The sequence below is a fragment of the Ambystoma mexicanum genome, chromosome 10 (genome assembly GCF_040938575.1).
Source record: "Ambystoma mexicanum isolate Mex_15411 chromosome 10, UKY_AmexF1_1, whole genome shotgun sequence".
Taxonomy (NCBI): Eukaryota; Metazoa; Chordata; class Amphibia; order Caudata; family Ambystomatidae; genus Ambystoma; species Ambystoma mexicanum.
The window spans coordinates 1,071,556,458-1,071,572,289 of NC_090932.1; positions in this window are offsets into that span (position 1 = coordinate 1,071,556,458).

Here is a 15,832-nt window from a genome sequence, read left to right on the forward strand (position 1 = left end):
TCCAATGCAAGCCATCCCATTTTTTCCTTGCCGATCTTAGGTGCAAGAAGCCCTTCCTTCATTAGCGAGAGCGCGACGTCAGAGAAATGTTGGTTGAAAAGCCAGAGGGCCAGGGTGCAGCCCTGCCTAACTGTCATGATGCCTACCCCTGGGCATCAGGACCAAGGCCCTCAGCTCCGGGAGCAGGCATCCAGACATTTGTTTAAACCTCAGTAGCCCCGGCTAGGGGCTGTCTGGGTTCAGTCCTGGCGCCTTAGGCGCCAGGCTCATCATAGAAATCAGTCCTCATCAGGTTCATAGACTTTACTTACTTGATGCAGACCATGCTGCAAAAGAGCCCAAGCCTACATGAGGCCTGGATGGGACTATTTTGTTACAGGGACTATTTTTTACTCGGGTGTGGCTCTAGGGAACTTCTTACCTGGAACTACTTTGGAGGCTATTTAAACCACACCCGAACAGCAGCACATGCTTCGCGTTATTCTGCATCCAGCAGCGTGACGCTCACCGTGCCTGCAGCCAGTCGTCTGCCACGCCCGCGTGCCTGCAGCCAGCATCCAGTCTTCTGCCATGCCTGCCTCGAATCCGGAGCTCCTAGAATAAAGAAGAAGAAAAGGACAAGGTTAGAAAACAAACTTATTTCAAATTCCTCACCTAATTCCGGAACCATTTAATCTCCGGACATGGAAAGTACATCAGTCTTGCACGCGTCGCTTCGCCAGCTCCAGCACGGCACCATGCTCACCAGTTCTCACAGCATCTTTCGATCTGGCACTGTCTTCATCATTTCTTCGCCGTAATCCGGCACCTAGGGGACACAAGAAAAAACAAGGTGAGCCAAGGGAATCAACAAATACAACCTCTTACCACCATAGACTTACCCGATTTACCACCAGCGGTATTATTCCATAACTCTCCACATTTTCATATGCTGCATCTGTAAAGAGGGAGAAAAACAACACGTTAACGCATGCAATAGTTACCGGACAGCGTTGGGTAACACAGACTCTTACCTTAATGCCAGCAGCAGCTACGAGACCTTCTTCTCACGAACTCAGTTGCAACTTAAGGAAGGAAGGGGACAAGAGTGAACATCGAGCACATTGAACTCTTTGAACTTGATACTTACCAATCCCGCCAGGGACTTTAGAGTCAATACTTACCGGAACTCTCCCAACGCCTTCAAACCAGTGAAGTAACTGGTATCTACACGCCCCTGCAAGACACGCAGGATGGAGAGCTCATCTTTTATGAACATAAGGTGAGGTTACTAAGGGGATATCGGAGGTGATTAGTGGGGGAGAGCGAGAACAGTTGGGAGGCCATACTAAAACCCACAGGTGGTTAATCCCTGTCTCCACTTGCAGGAAAATACTTCTTCGGGTCCAGCAGACAAGACTAAGCGGGCCAGTCCAGACAGTCATCCCTGCACTACGCATCACGTTGAAGGAGACCGCAGCTGTCCGGGTCCGATCGACACCCCTGTGGGGTCCAGGTGAGCGTAACAGAACGCAAAGCCTCTCTACAAATACCCACCCGGGTGTTATGGAAACCTCGGCAACCGACCAACTGGCCCAAATATTGGGGGAATTTAGGGTGGAAGTACATGCCGCTCGCCAAGAGACTAATGCCCTCAGGAGAGAACTGATTGTCTCAAAGGAGCGCACGGATGTCTGGCTAGGCAACTACTGAAAAACCAAGCTGGGCAAACGTCCCTACCTGGTTATGGGGGAAACCCAACCCCCGTTTCATCAAGCAATCCTGTGCAAGTGGTTTTACCAGGAAATATTCCGTTAGCTCCACCCGAACGCTTTGCTGGGGACCCCAAAAGGTTCGCCGTGTTTATGAACCAATGCCGCTTGCACTTTTTATGCAGACCGGGAGCCTTTCCAAATGACCAAGCCAAAGTAGCCTTTGTATTGTCATATTTTAGTGGCAGCGCAGCGGATTGGTCCATTCCATGAGTCAACCAGGATGATCCTCTTCTCCGGGATTTTCAGGGTTTTCAAAGGAGCATGGAAAAACTATTCGCCAGACACTCACAGGGTCAAGCCCTGGACAACGAACTTTTATCCTTACGACAAGGTAACCAGGATCTGCTAACCTATATTGCAACCTTCAATAGGTTGGTGGTGAAACCGGGTGGGCGGAGGAAAAACGAATTACATTGTTTCATCATGGACTTCGGGGAGAACTCAAAGATGTCTTGGCTCAAGTTGTGAACCCACCTCAGGATTGCACAGAATTTATAGACTTAGTGGTCCAGCTAGACCACTGACTTCAGAACCGAAAGACTGATCGAGCTAAGTTCGAGAACCGGGAATTGGTTAAACCCAACGTTGCCCCCAAAGGAACAGATGCATCTGAACCTATGCAGATCGGGGGGGTTAAAGGACCCTTAACTCAAAAGGAAAGAGAAAGACGACAGATGCAGTTGTGTCTGTACTGTGGAACCTCAGGACATTTTCTACGGGATTGCCCTACAAAACCACCCAAGAAGGTGGTAGGAGTTGCTGATAAAAGCCACATAGAGCCTGATTCGGGGAACAACCACGCCCGAAAAGCATAGAGGTCCGCTTGCCGAGCTTAAAGAAGGACACTCAGACCTTGCATCTGATCATCCCAAAGGTCCTACTTGATCCCAGGCAGCCATCATGTATGCACGCAGTAAGGGCATACATAGATAGCGGGCCGTAGGAAACTATATGTACCACGAATTGGTGTCAAGGATGAATCTACCTCTTTGCAAAAAGACCACTTCGGATGTCATCACCACAGTTGATGGAACTGAGATTGCCTCGGGGCCTGTAACTCATTCCACTACAGAGATGACACTGTTGAGTCGAGATGGGCATCGAGAGACTATTGTGTTTGATCTAATCAAAGCCCCACAGTTCCAGATAATACTGGGGATGCCATGGTTGGAAACACATAATCCTTGTATAGATTGGCGAGAGAAGAGAATAACCTTCCCGGATTGTGCACACACCTGTTACCCAGAGAAAACTTTGAACAAAGGCCTGGCTACAGTCGTTAACTCAATCGTGCAGTTACCTCAGGAATACCAAGAATTTCAGGATGTTTTTCAAAAAGAACAGGCCAATACAGTACCTCCTCACAGATCATACGATTGTCAAATCCACCTCCTACCCGGTGCACAACCCCCATGCAGTAGAATCTATGCCCTCACGGAACAGGAAAATCGTCACCTACGGCAATACTTGAACCAATACCTTGCTAATGGCTTTATTCGTCCTTCCAAGTCTCTTGCATCCTCAGCTTTATTCTTCGTGCCAAAAAAGGAAGGTGACCTTAGAACGTGCATAGATTACCGCGCATTAAATCAGATCACGGTGAAAAACCGATACCCATTGCCTCTGATCCCCAAATTACTAGACCAAGTAAAGGATGCTTGTATCTACACTAAGTCAGATCTCCGAGGGGCATATCATCTGGTACGTGTCAAGAAAGGTGACGAATGGAAGACTGCCTTTCACACCAAGTACGGATTATTCGAATATCAGGTGATGCCCTTCGGGTTGTGTAATGCACCAGCAGCCTTCCAGTATTTTATGAACGATGTCCTTCGTGAACTCATTGACGTCTGTGTCGTTGTATACATAGATGATATTCTGGTGTACGCCTCCTCAGAATCAGACCATGTTAAGCAAGTGCGTGCAGTCCTTGAGAAACTACGCCAGCACAAGTTATATGCAAAATTGGAAAAATGTGTTTTTCATGCCACGGAAGTTGAATTTCTTGGATTTATCCTGACTCCAAAGGGAGTCCGAATGGACTCTCGAAAGGTGGACGCAATTCTCAAGTGGCCATCACCCAGTTCAGTCAAAGGGGTACAAAGCATGCTCGGATTTGCTAATTTCTACCGCAGATTCATTCCGGACTTCTCCCATGTTGTACACCCCATCACAGCACTTTTGCGAAAAAACAAACGCTTCTTGTGGACCGAAGAAGCTGAAAAGGCCTTCCAAGAGCTGAAAGCGAAATTCACATCAGCACCTGTCTTAAAGCATCCACGCCTTGAGCTTCCATACATAGTAGAAACTGATGCATCCAGTTTAGCCATGGGAGCTGTCCTGTCCCAGAAGGATCCTGAAACCGGTTAACTTCACCCAGTAGCGTTTTGGTCCAGAAAGTTCTCAGCACCTGAGTTAAACTATACGGTTACCGATAAAGAGCTATTAGCCATCAAATCCGCTTTTAAGGCTTGGCGGCACTATCTTCTTGGTGCCAGGCATACTATTACCATAATCACCGATCACCGGAACCTGCAGTATTTAAAAACAGCCAAAGCCCAATCATCGCTACAACTTCGATGGGCATTGTTCTTTGCCGAATTCGATTTCGTGATCACTTATCGACCAGGCTGCAAAAATGGCAAAGCAGATGCCTTATCCCGAATAGGGATGGGAGAAGCATATGCAAACCCGGAACCGGTGCCAATAATTCCAGAGCAAAGAATTCTTGGCATAACTACTCTACAGACACTAGAAGATATTCATTCAAAAATCCAACAACTTTTCGATCCAGCAACCCTGCAGGACTGGGTAAAGAAAGGCCCGGACTACTCAGTCGTCAATGACCTACCTTACTATCAAGGACTAGTTCTACCACACAAGGAAATACAAGAACTGATCATCTCCAATGACCATGACACCCTGATGGAAGGGCACCCAGGTATCGCAAAAACTGAAGCGAAAATTAAGAGACAGTTCTGGTGGCCAACTTGGCGAAAAGATGTAAAGTCATTTGTGATGTCTTGTGGCATTTGCGCCCAAAACAAAAGCCAGAAGAAAAAACCCGCTGGCCTTTTACAACCTTTGGATATTCCACCTACACCATGGCACACCTTGTCTTTAGACTTTATTACAGATCTACCTCCATGTAATGGATTTAACACCATCCTAGTTATTGTGGAGCTTTTTTCCAAGATGGTCCACTTTATTCCTTTAAAGGGGTCACCTTCTGCTTCAATTCTGGCCAAGGAGTTCCTCGAAAACATTGTTCGATTACACGGATTCCCTTCCGTATTGGTTTCTGACCGAGGTAGTCAATTTATCTCGCATTTTTGGAAGAAATGTTGTCAACTGGCACAAATCGACTTGAGGCTATGAACAAGTCACCATTCCCAGACCGATGGTCAGACGGAAAGGACCAACCAGACCCTTGAACAGTACCTACGCTGCATGCTACACCAGACCGAAAGCAATTGGAAAGATATTTTATGGATTTCCGAGTATGCATACAATAACTCTGTACATTCAGGAACCGGAAAAAGCCCTTTTTATACCATATATGGACATCACCCTCGAACCTCAGAACTCGATTCGCCTCAGCACTTAGAAATGCCCGCAGTTAGTCATTTGCACTCTACTATTACACAAGCCTTTAAGGAAGCCACAGAATATTTGAAACAAGCAAAAGAGAAATACAAGAAAAATGCTGATCAGCATAGAAGTGAAACTCGACAATACCAGATTGGGGATCAGGTTTGGCTGGCTACAAAACATATACCTCTGAAGGGGACTCAGACTTTTAATCCTAGATATTTGGGACCTTACACCATTAAGGCCATTATCAACCCGGTGGCCGTCAAATTGGAATTACCCTCTAATATGCAAATTCATCCTGTCTTTCATGTTTCCCTTCTAAAACCAGTTCAACCAGGGACAAGATTAACCAAACCACCTGACCCCATCTTGATGGATGGAGAACATGAATTTGTGGTAAAAAATATCCTGGACTCCAAGATGATTAAATCAAAACTTTTTTATTTGATCGATTGGAAGGGCTACGGACCACAAGAAAGATCATGGGAGCCTAGTGCCCACGTTCATGCACCTCGGTTGGTGAAAAGATTCCATCGGAACTTCCCAGACAAACCGGGGCCAGGGGGAAGAACAACTTTAGGAGGGGCCTTGGGGGGGAGTGCTGTCATGATGCCTACCCCCGGGCATCAGGACAAAGGCCCTCAGCTCCGGGAGCAGGCATCCCAACATTTGTTTAAACCTCAGCAGCCCTGGCTAGGGGTAGTCTGGGTTCAGTCCTGGCGCCTTAGGCGCCAGGCTCATCATAGAAATCAGTCCTGGCGCCAGGCTCATAGACTTTACTTACTTGATGCAGATCATGCTGCAAAAGAGCCCAAGCCTACATGAGGCCTGGATGGGACTATTTTGTTACAGGGACTATTTTTTACTCGGGCGTGGCTCTAGGGAACTTCTTACCTTGAACTACTTTGGAGGCTATTTAAACCACACCCGAACAGCAGCACAGGCTTTGCGTTATTCTGCTTCCAGCAGCGTGACGCTCACCGTGCCTGCAGCCAGCACCCAGTCTTCTGCCAGGCCCGCGTGCCTGCAGCCCGCATCCAGTCTTCTGCCACGCCCGCCTCGAATCCGGAGCTCCTAGAATAAAGACGAAGAAAAGGACAAGGTTAGAAAACAAACTTATTTCAAATTCCTCACCTAATTCCAGAACCATTTCATCTCCGGACCTGGAAAGTACATCAGTCTTGCAAGCGTCGCTTCGCCAGCTCCAGCACGGCACCATACTCACCAGTTCTCACAGCATCTTTCGATCCGGCACTGTCTCCATCATTTCTTCGCCGTAATCCGACACCTAGGGGACACAAGAAAAAACAAGGTGAGCCAAGGGAATCAACAAATACAACCTCTTACCACCATAGACTTACCTGATTTACCACCGGCGGTATTATTCCATAACTCTTCCCATTTTTATATGCTGCATCTGTAAAGAGGGAGAAAAACAACACGTTAACGCATGCAATAGTTACCGGACAGCGTTGGGTAACACAGACTCTTACCTGAACGCCAGCAGCAGCCACGAGACCTTCTTCTCACGAACTCAGTTGCAACTTAAGGAAGGAAGGGGACAAGAGTGAACATCGGGCACATTGAACTCTTTGAACTTGATACTTACCAATCCCGCCAGGGACTTCAGAGTCAATACTTACCGGAACTCTCCCAACACCTTCAAAGCAGTGAAGTAACTGGTATCTACACGCCCCTGCAAGACACGCAGGATGGAGAGCTCATCTTTTACGAACATAAGGTGAGGTTACTAAGGGGATATCGGAGGTGATTAGTGGGGGAGAGCGAGAACAGTTGGGAGGCCATCACTAAAACCCACAGGTGGTTAATCCCTGTCTCCACTTGCAGGAAAATACTTCTTCGGGTCCAGCAAACAAGACTAGGCGGGCCAGTCCAGACAGTCATCTCTGCACTACGTATCACGTTGAAGGAAACCGCAGCTGTCCGGGTCCGATCGACACCCCTGTGGGGTCCAGGTGAGCGTAACACTATCCCCCTTTTGGCTTAGACAAACATGGATACCACAGTTTTCATAAAATCTGCTAATGAGTCTTCGGAGCCCCATAGGCATGCCCCAATTAGCCAGCTTGTTCCACAATCTGCCCCGATCTACACAGTCAAAAGCAGCAGTCAAATCGATCGAGGCCATGTATGTGCATCCCCCCGATGTCATCCACGCTGCTTCTTGCACGCACTTAAGGGCAAGACCGTTGATATTGGTCGAGTGGCCCTTCCTAAACCAGTCTGGAATTGGTCCAACAGATGGTAGATACGTGCCAATCTTCAAGATGTGATAGCAGAAATTATGAGAATATTTTATAATCAGCGTCAATAAGTGAAATTGGACAGTAGTTAGATGGATCAGTCCTGCTACCACACTTGAAGATTGGGACGACGTGGGCCTTGTTCCAAGAAATCAGAGTTACACCTGTGGTAAGAATGTCACTAAACTCCAGGTACAAAAGATGAGCCCAAATAGGTTGATTATGCTTAAAAGTATTATTTGTGAGGCCGTTTGCCCCGTGGCCCGTGATTGCTTGCATTTGGAGATCAGTTTTTGAATAGTGTCAATATCAAGAGGAGGGTCCCACCTCACACCATTGGTTAGATCTAATGCCAATGTAGGGTCCACCTTAGGCAGCCGAAACTTTTCCTCGTAAAACTTGACCCATTCCTGTTCAGATATTGAGTTCAACTGGCAGGTTACATAATTGGGATCCTGCCCGTTAACAAAACACCAAAAGGCACTCAACTCGGTGGTAATTAGGATCCCAAGCATTTTTTTCTGCATCACATTAGAGCATTTGAGATTTAATTGATTTACCGTAATTTTTATATGATTGCTTAAGTTTCCTAATCAACTCCTTACGGATAACCGCCTCAAGATTAGTACGCTGGATCTGTTTCACTACTCTCCTCGCGTTTTTTTTTTTGCATCAGCAAGTTTGGCATTATACCAATGAATATGCCTGACTTATCCATTCCTGGCATCTCTCCTGCTCACTGCCAGCCCATCTATCATTTGTCCAACAAACGAGTGAAGCTCATTCGCATTAAAATTAATAAGCTTCCAATCGTAAGTCGACCGATTAAGTGCCAGTGAGATATTAGCGTTCAAGCAGCAAATATTCAAGTCAGTCCATCTGACTGCATTACCCGCCACATAAGCTGTCAGCTGTTGCCGACATTTTCTAGTCCAAGGAAACCAATCGAAATGCGCAGTTAGAATGGAGTGATCACTCCAGGCAGTCCTCTGAATCTCAAATTACCGGCAGCGGTTCATTAAGAATGGGTCAACAGAGATATTATCAATGAGGGTCGAGCTATCCCCTCTGTGCCACGCGTGCCATTCTCCAACGTTACGGGAGTCAGCAGTTCTTCCCACAAGAGGGTGTAGTCCCCTTCCCCCCAGTCCCACAAACAACTTCTGTCCAGCGGATTTCTTCCCTGAGTAGTCATTAGGAATCTCATCAAGCTCCCACAACTGGTGGAGTTTGTCACAGTCTACGTTCAGATCTCCCATGACTATTACTTTCCCAAGCCACCCATCAACTGCCAGGCAAACCCCATCCACAAAAAGATCCACATGTTCCATGCCCTTGTGCCAGTAAATATTGAGCAATAAAAGATTGATTAATCCATCTGCAGTCCTACAGCCCACACCCAGGGCACCAAACGGTAGGCCTGCGAGTTCTTCCCCACTAAGACCCAAGGAGATTTCCACTGCTATCAAAAGTCCACCTGAAGGTCTCCCACCATACCATCCCTGGCCGGCTGAATAATTGACACTGTACCCGTCTAAGCTAGGTGCAGATGTCAGCCAGGTATCATGTAGGCAAATACAATTTGCAAGTCTTAAATTGTTCATACAGGAAATGTTAGAAAAAAGATGGGAGTTGCCTCGGGTATTCCAGGATTTTAAACATAACGGTGCACTCTTCCAAACGTCACCCATGGGGACCTCATTCTCACAGAACCAGTTTTTGCCATAAGGAAGAGATGATTGGGCCCAGTCAATGTCCGTCATCACACCCCTACGTTCAGACTGGTCCGGTTTGACTACTACTGTTGGTTGACTAACAACGGGTAAAGCTTCTCTACTAGATGGCATTCCATCCCTCAACCCACTCATCAGTAAAATTTCAAATCCCAAACCAAGTAGCGCTTCACTTTGTGTGAAGATAAGTTCCCTTACCAAGGGAGAGGACAGGTAGATGATACTAGTGCTCAAGTCATCTCTCTCTGGGAAGGAAACCCTCCCAATATCGGCCAAAGCCACCAAAGTCAAACAAGGAATAGCTGCGAAAATAGCTAGAATGTTAGGCCGGTTCATACAGATCTGGTAGTCAGGCTCAAGAATACAGCAAATGTTTATTTGGCGAGTTCCATTGCTAGGTCCTTTCGCTATCTGTCGAGGTCCAGCTGCCCCCTTATGGGCATTTACTCAAGGTTGCCCCATTGGACCCTTGGGCCCCACACTATTAGCTGCACAAGCTTTTAAACAGTCTCCTGCAGCAGATCTAGTAGGGTAAGCAAATCCTTCATCCCCGCTGAAACCCGAGGATCGTTGGATTCATGTGGGATATCAACCAGGTCTTTCAAAAACTTTGATTTGCCCTTTCCGGACCCACCTCCACATTATCCAAGTCAGTAACAAATTTAGAGGCAAGAGATAGAGGTTCGGGGGTGCACGCCCTATCCTTAATAGCAACAGATGGGCGATTTGCACCAAACAATCCCTCCATATTTACACCTTATGGGGGCAAAATCGGCCTTTCCGTTTCACCTGGGGGCCAGATCTTACCTGCCATATCCTTTAAAGGAATCGTGGCAGAAGTGGACGCCGCTTCAGTTGGTCCCCAGATGTACTGAATATGGTTGGCAAATGACCCAGGTCGATGGGTACCCACACTCTGCCCACCCCATGATACGGGCGGGAAGGGAGTAGGGAAGGGAATAACAGGGAGGCCATTTGCCCACAGGCATAACTAGTATCAGGAGGGCCCCTACCAATTGAAAGAGCTCCACTTTTCCCCAAGCAGCCAGCGGTGGGGATCTAAAGGGCAGGAACTCGGTCCTGCTGCACACCAATGTCATTCTGTACCATGAAGTCAGCCACCTCAATGGTTGGCAAAGACTCCACATTCGGAGTCACATGCTCCGGCACAGGTGACAATCTGGTACGGAAAAGGGTACAATGAGCAGTTCTAAGTGACAGAATTCTGTTTTTCCTAGCCCCCATTCTCAGTTTCATCGTTTTCCCTTTCAAGGCATTAGTAGATTTGGGCAAGAGTGGGGAGCTAGCTAGAGGATTTGGCGGCACCCCCTCACCTCCCATGTCACCTTTAACTCCCTCACTCATGGATAATTCTTTAGTGAGGTCAATGACAGGGGGGGCAGTGCCCATTGAACCATGAGCTGGGTGGATAGTTGGAAAGATACCTACAGCCAATTCATCAACCGGCTCCTGGATGGTCAAATGGTCATTTACACATACATCGTCCGAGATTTCAATAACAGCCACCTGGTCATTAATAAAATTAACATTAGAGTGCTGCCCCCTCAATACAGCCTCCGCCTCTCTCATTCCAAAATGGCCAAAGCAAACTTCTGACCCAATCTCCTCAAGTTTATGGGTAACATCGGCCAACACAGCATTAGTAAATTTCAATTCAGCGCAGAAATTGTCATATAGGGAGTCAAATGAGCTCAACACTATATTTAGGGCAGATACAGTGGGGTGAGTCAAACGTATGTGCTCATCGATCTCCCTTAGCGTATGATGAAGGGCTGATGATTCATCCTGGCCCCCAGTGCCCACCACCCCCAAAGAGGATGGCAATGAGCACCCCTGCTCGTGGCCAGACATATCACCGTTTATCATGTCAACCAGTGGGGCCAGTAAGTCAAAAGTGGGTGCGTCGCATGAGTTACGAGGCTGATTTTGGATAAGGTCTACATTCAAAGCCTTCAATTCTTCCTCTGCTTGTTCAGCCAGTTCAATAATGCTGATATCAGTTAGATCTTTAGGCCCCCCAAGGTTGGGTTGTGAGGCCATCACTGAATGGTCAAGCATTGCTCTGCCCTTCATGGCAGGGAGAGATTTAATCTCTGTGCTAATAGGAGCAGGTTTTACAAAATAATAGTCTATAACCCGTTGCCCGGAGATAGGTCTCGAGGCCGGGATTAATTTTGATGTCTGATGTAGTAGTGGCTGAGTGAGTAGCGCCGGACTTGCCCTCATCCGTTGATTCACATGGGGTACATCAATATTAGTTGAAATGTTCAAGACCCCAGGATTTGCCCCCACCCACCCATAATGGAAGAGCACCACTGGTTTCAAGGGGAGGGAGATGGGTTCCCTGGCGTAAACAACAGATTAGGGCATGTATTTAAGTCACCAGGATTTCCCTCCTCTCCTTCTGCAGAGAGTATAGCCCCTGTTTCAAGGGTAGGGGTACGTTCCCCACAGTACACAACAGGTGGGAGGGCTTCTAAATGTGGAAGTCCGTTATTCAAGGCCCTCCAACTGCTCCTCCTTGACAGATTCAATTTCCGTCATCCACTCCTGGGACGGAGTTTCCAGGCCAGCCCCACTCCGTAGGGCCGACCTCTTGGGGTGATTCTTAAATGAAACCAACAACACATCTAGCTGAGAAGCATGGAAGATAGAGGCTGGTGTACTAACCACAGCCAAAGCCAATTCCTGGGTCGAAGGGATAGACCAATGGTCACGCCCGCAGTCCCCACGGGTGCCGGAGAAAAAGGTTTACACGAAGATTAACAGCGTGTGTTCCAGGGAGCAGTAATGGTACCGCACAAGTCTTTCACAGAGAACGTCCTGGAAGCCACATCAAGGAAAGGGCCAGGCACCACAGCAGCCCACAGCCCCTGAGAGCAATGCCCAGCAGAGTTCGATTGAGACGCCTGGATAACTTCAGTACAGTTATTAGTAGTAGGAGCTAAGAGTCGGGAGCAGGGAGCTTTATCACTTACTGCATGCAGCTAATGCAACTAATCGCAAACAACTGCTCCCGACTCTGCTCTTGACTCCGTGATTGCAGTAGGCTCCCCCTGCAAGACGCAATGGACAGTGAATACAGCCTCCTCTGAAACGGGCACAGTTCTCTGCAAACAACTGCTCCCGACTCTGCTCTCGACTCCGCGATTGCTTAGAGTTGAAGTAGGCTCCTCCTGCAAGACTCAATGGACAGTGAAAACAGCCTCCTCTGAAACGGGCGCAGTTCACTGCAAACAACTGCTCCCAACTCTGCTTTCGACTCTCAACTCTACAGAAGCAACCAAGACAAGTCTCAACTGAGATCAAGTAAGGCTACGACAACAAGAGGTAAGTCCTTTAAAACTTTACAGTACCTTTGGTGAGAAGAAATGGTAACAGCTGGTTTCTGTTCCTGTGCAGCTCTGTAGATCCTGTTATTGCTGGGCCTCAGTCGTGGGGAAAAGAAGGAGGACTTCTGGGGACTCCTACACTTCAATGGTATGGTCAGCTGCAGAAAAGGACAAACTTCTGTTCAGCGCCACTTCGCGGTTTCAGCTCCCTGCGTCTCAGCAAATAGCACCATCGCATACTCTCGGCTACCACTTTAGACTTTACTCGCATCTGGGGTCCAGCACTCTGTTGAGGTGGCTCAGGCTTGGTTAGTCCTGCTTACTGGGAGTCCGGAGGATCTTCCACAAGTTCGGGTCTGACTTAAAAGTGATGCACTCCATTTGGTGTTCCTCTCCCTGGCACTTCGGTTCCAGCAGCAGCAGTGGAAGTACAGCCAGCATCGAGAGGATGTCCAAACGAGTTCACTTTGGAGTTGATTGACCCACCAACTCAAGGGGAGAAGTCATCCTTGCAGGGCTTCTCTAGTCAAGTTTGGAGCTTCTGTTATGCTCACCTGGTATCCACGGGGACGCCACCCAGTCCTGGTTGGATGATTTGCACTTTCGAACCCTCTCCCGGTCCCTTGGTAAGGCCTCTGGTTAAAGATGGGTCTGCAATATAGGAGAGCAGGATTCAATACCAGATTGCCTTTATGTTTTCCCACCTCCCTTGGCCTCAACTCCTTCCTCCCCCTTGGGCCTTCTCCTCACCTTAATATTGTAAAAGGTGGATCCTCCATCCTGCTCCTCGTGGCAGAGGAGCGTAGATGTGGGGGGCGAACAGCGACCAAGTTACTTCACTGGTGAAAACCCCCCTGTGGGAATCCAGGCCTGCTGTGACTCCGTAGGTTTGCTGCTTTACAGTCTTTATATGCAGTTCTTATATTCCTCTTAGTTCAAATAATAATGTCTTGCTTCTTTCCTTTTAGGTATGGAAAGGTATTTTGGTGTTGTCATGCAGTTTGAAGATGAGCATGGGCCGGTAAGCGAAAGCGCGGTGTGCGCAATGCTGTCCGGTGAGTAATGCGTGGTGCTGTTTCGCCTTTTATATTGCTAACCTGTGTCTTTTCTCTCCTTGCAGGTTGCGATGTTACTCACCGAGCGCCGTGATGTTCCAGCAATGATACTGAACAGGAGATGACTACCCAGGTAAGAATTGTGTGGCTTTCTTCATTCGGGAGGAAACGTGAGTAAGCGCTTACTAATGCTGTCTTTCTTTCTCCTCTTTCCAGGTTATAGTATTCCAGGATGCATGCGGTGCCGGATGATGGAGTTCGTACCTTCAGGTGAATGGAACTGAAGTCAGCGATGGATTGAAGACAGGATACTGTTCCAGGTAAGTTTTGTAGTGTTCTTTCTCTCTCTCGGCAGGTCCTTGGTTTCAGGTAAGCTGGCATCAAAGAACTGGACACGGTGAGCGTTATGCTGTCCACAGCAGAATAACGCGAAGCATGTTCTGCTGTTTGGGTGTGGTTTAAATAGTCTCAGGTAAAGTAGTCCAGGTAAAATAGTCCCAGGCCTGCCACACCCAAAGTAGTCCAGGTAAAGTAGTCCCAGGCCTGCCACACCCAAAAGACTAGACCGCACCAGCTCCTTCAGGAGGCATTGGCCAACATTGTAGGTTGTTCCCCTATGGCGTTGGCATGGTTATCATCCTTTCTCAAAGATCGGAGTGGTAGAATACACTGGGGTAACAATTTCTCCAAGGCCGCTCCCATCTTTTATGGAGTCCTGCAGGGAGCTAGTCTGTCACCTATCTTGTTTAATTTATATCTGAGAAGCCTCTGCGAACTCCTGGAACACATCAGCGTATTCTTTACGAATTACACCGATGATACGCAGCTCATTATTGAACTCACGGGTGATTATATCACTGACAGTGCGAAAATCTCAGAGGTTTATAACATCATAGACCACTGGATGCAACATCATTGGATGTGTTTAAACAATACTAAAACAGAGCTGCTGATTTTCGGCACGCGACAGGCCAGATTCAAATTAGGGAATGAATATAAGTCCTTCACCATCAAGGACGCAAACATCCCGGTGATGCCGCATGTTAAAACTCTCGGGATGTTGGTGGAAGCTTTGGTGGGCTCGGAGGTACAGGTAAGCTACCTGCAGAAAAATAACGCCTACTATTTACGTCTCCTGAGAGCAATAAGACCCTTCATTGATGAAGTCAATGCTGCAACAATTGCCAGGGCCATCATCCTGTCGGGACTTGACTACGGCAACTCTCTCTTGCTAGGAGCCACAAAAAGGGAAATTCAAAAGTGTCAAGTAATACAAAACGACGCAGTGGGCATAGTCAAGAATATAAAGAACAGAGAACATGTGTCAACAGGGAGAAGAGCACTACATTGGTTAAGAGTGGAGGAGAGAGTCAAGTTTAAGGCAATGACAATAATCCATAGATGCCTATATGGAGAGGCCCCCAGCTATTTAAAAAACATTTGTCTTTCTATGCTCCTGGAAGATGTTTAAGATCAGCCGACAGGGGCATCTTGAACACCCCTGGGGCTAAGTCTGCATTTAGGCAAGGCAAATCGTTCCCGGTGAAAGCAGTAGACCTCTGGAACAAGCTGCCGATGGCATTACGGCTTGAAGCAAATTACCAGAGTTTCAGGAAATCGCTAAAAACTTCATTGTTTCAATGAGCAATAGAGTCCTGATCTCTAGAATATCTTAATGAGGAGAATTACGTATTTAGATTTTCTTGGTTCCCGCGCCCTGATACCCGTGGGCTACCAGCGCGTAATAAGCAAGCACATAACATAACATAGCTCATAGCTCAGTTCCTTGTAACTGAGCTATGTGTGTGCCTCCATGCTGGTTGAACCCCCCCAAGTTAAATAGTCCCAAGTAAATAGTCCCATTCTAATGTTGGTCTTCATGATGGTTATGAGCCTGGCACCAAAGGCGCCATGACTGACTCCAAGAGAGTCTTGGATGAGGTTTTAAGGCCTTTGACCTGGCCCTAACTGGAAGGCTGATTTGCCACTGAGGGCCAGGGGCAAGGGTCATGACAGCACTCCCCCACAAGGGCCCTCTCACGGTGGCACTTCTGCCTGGTCCTGGTTTGGCTGGGTAAT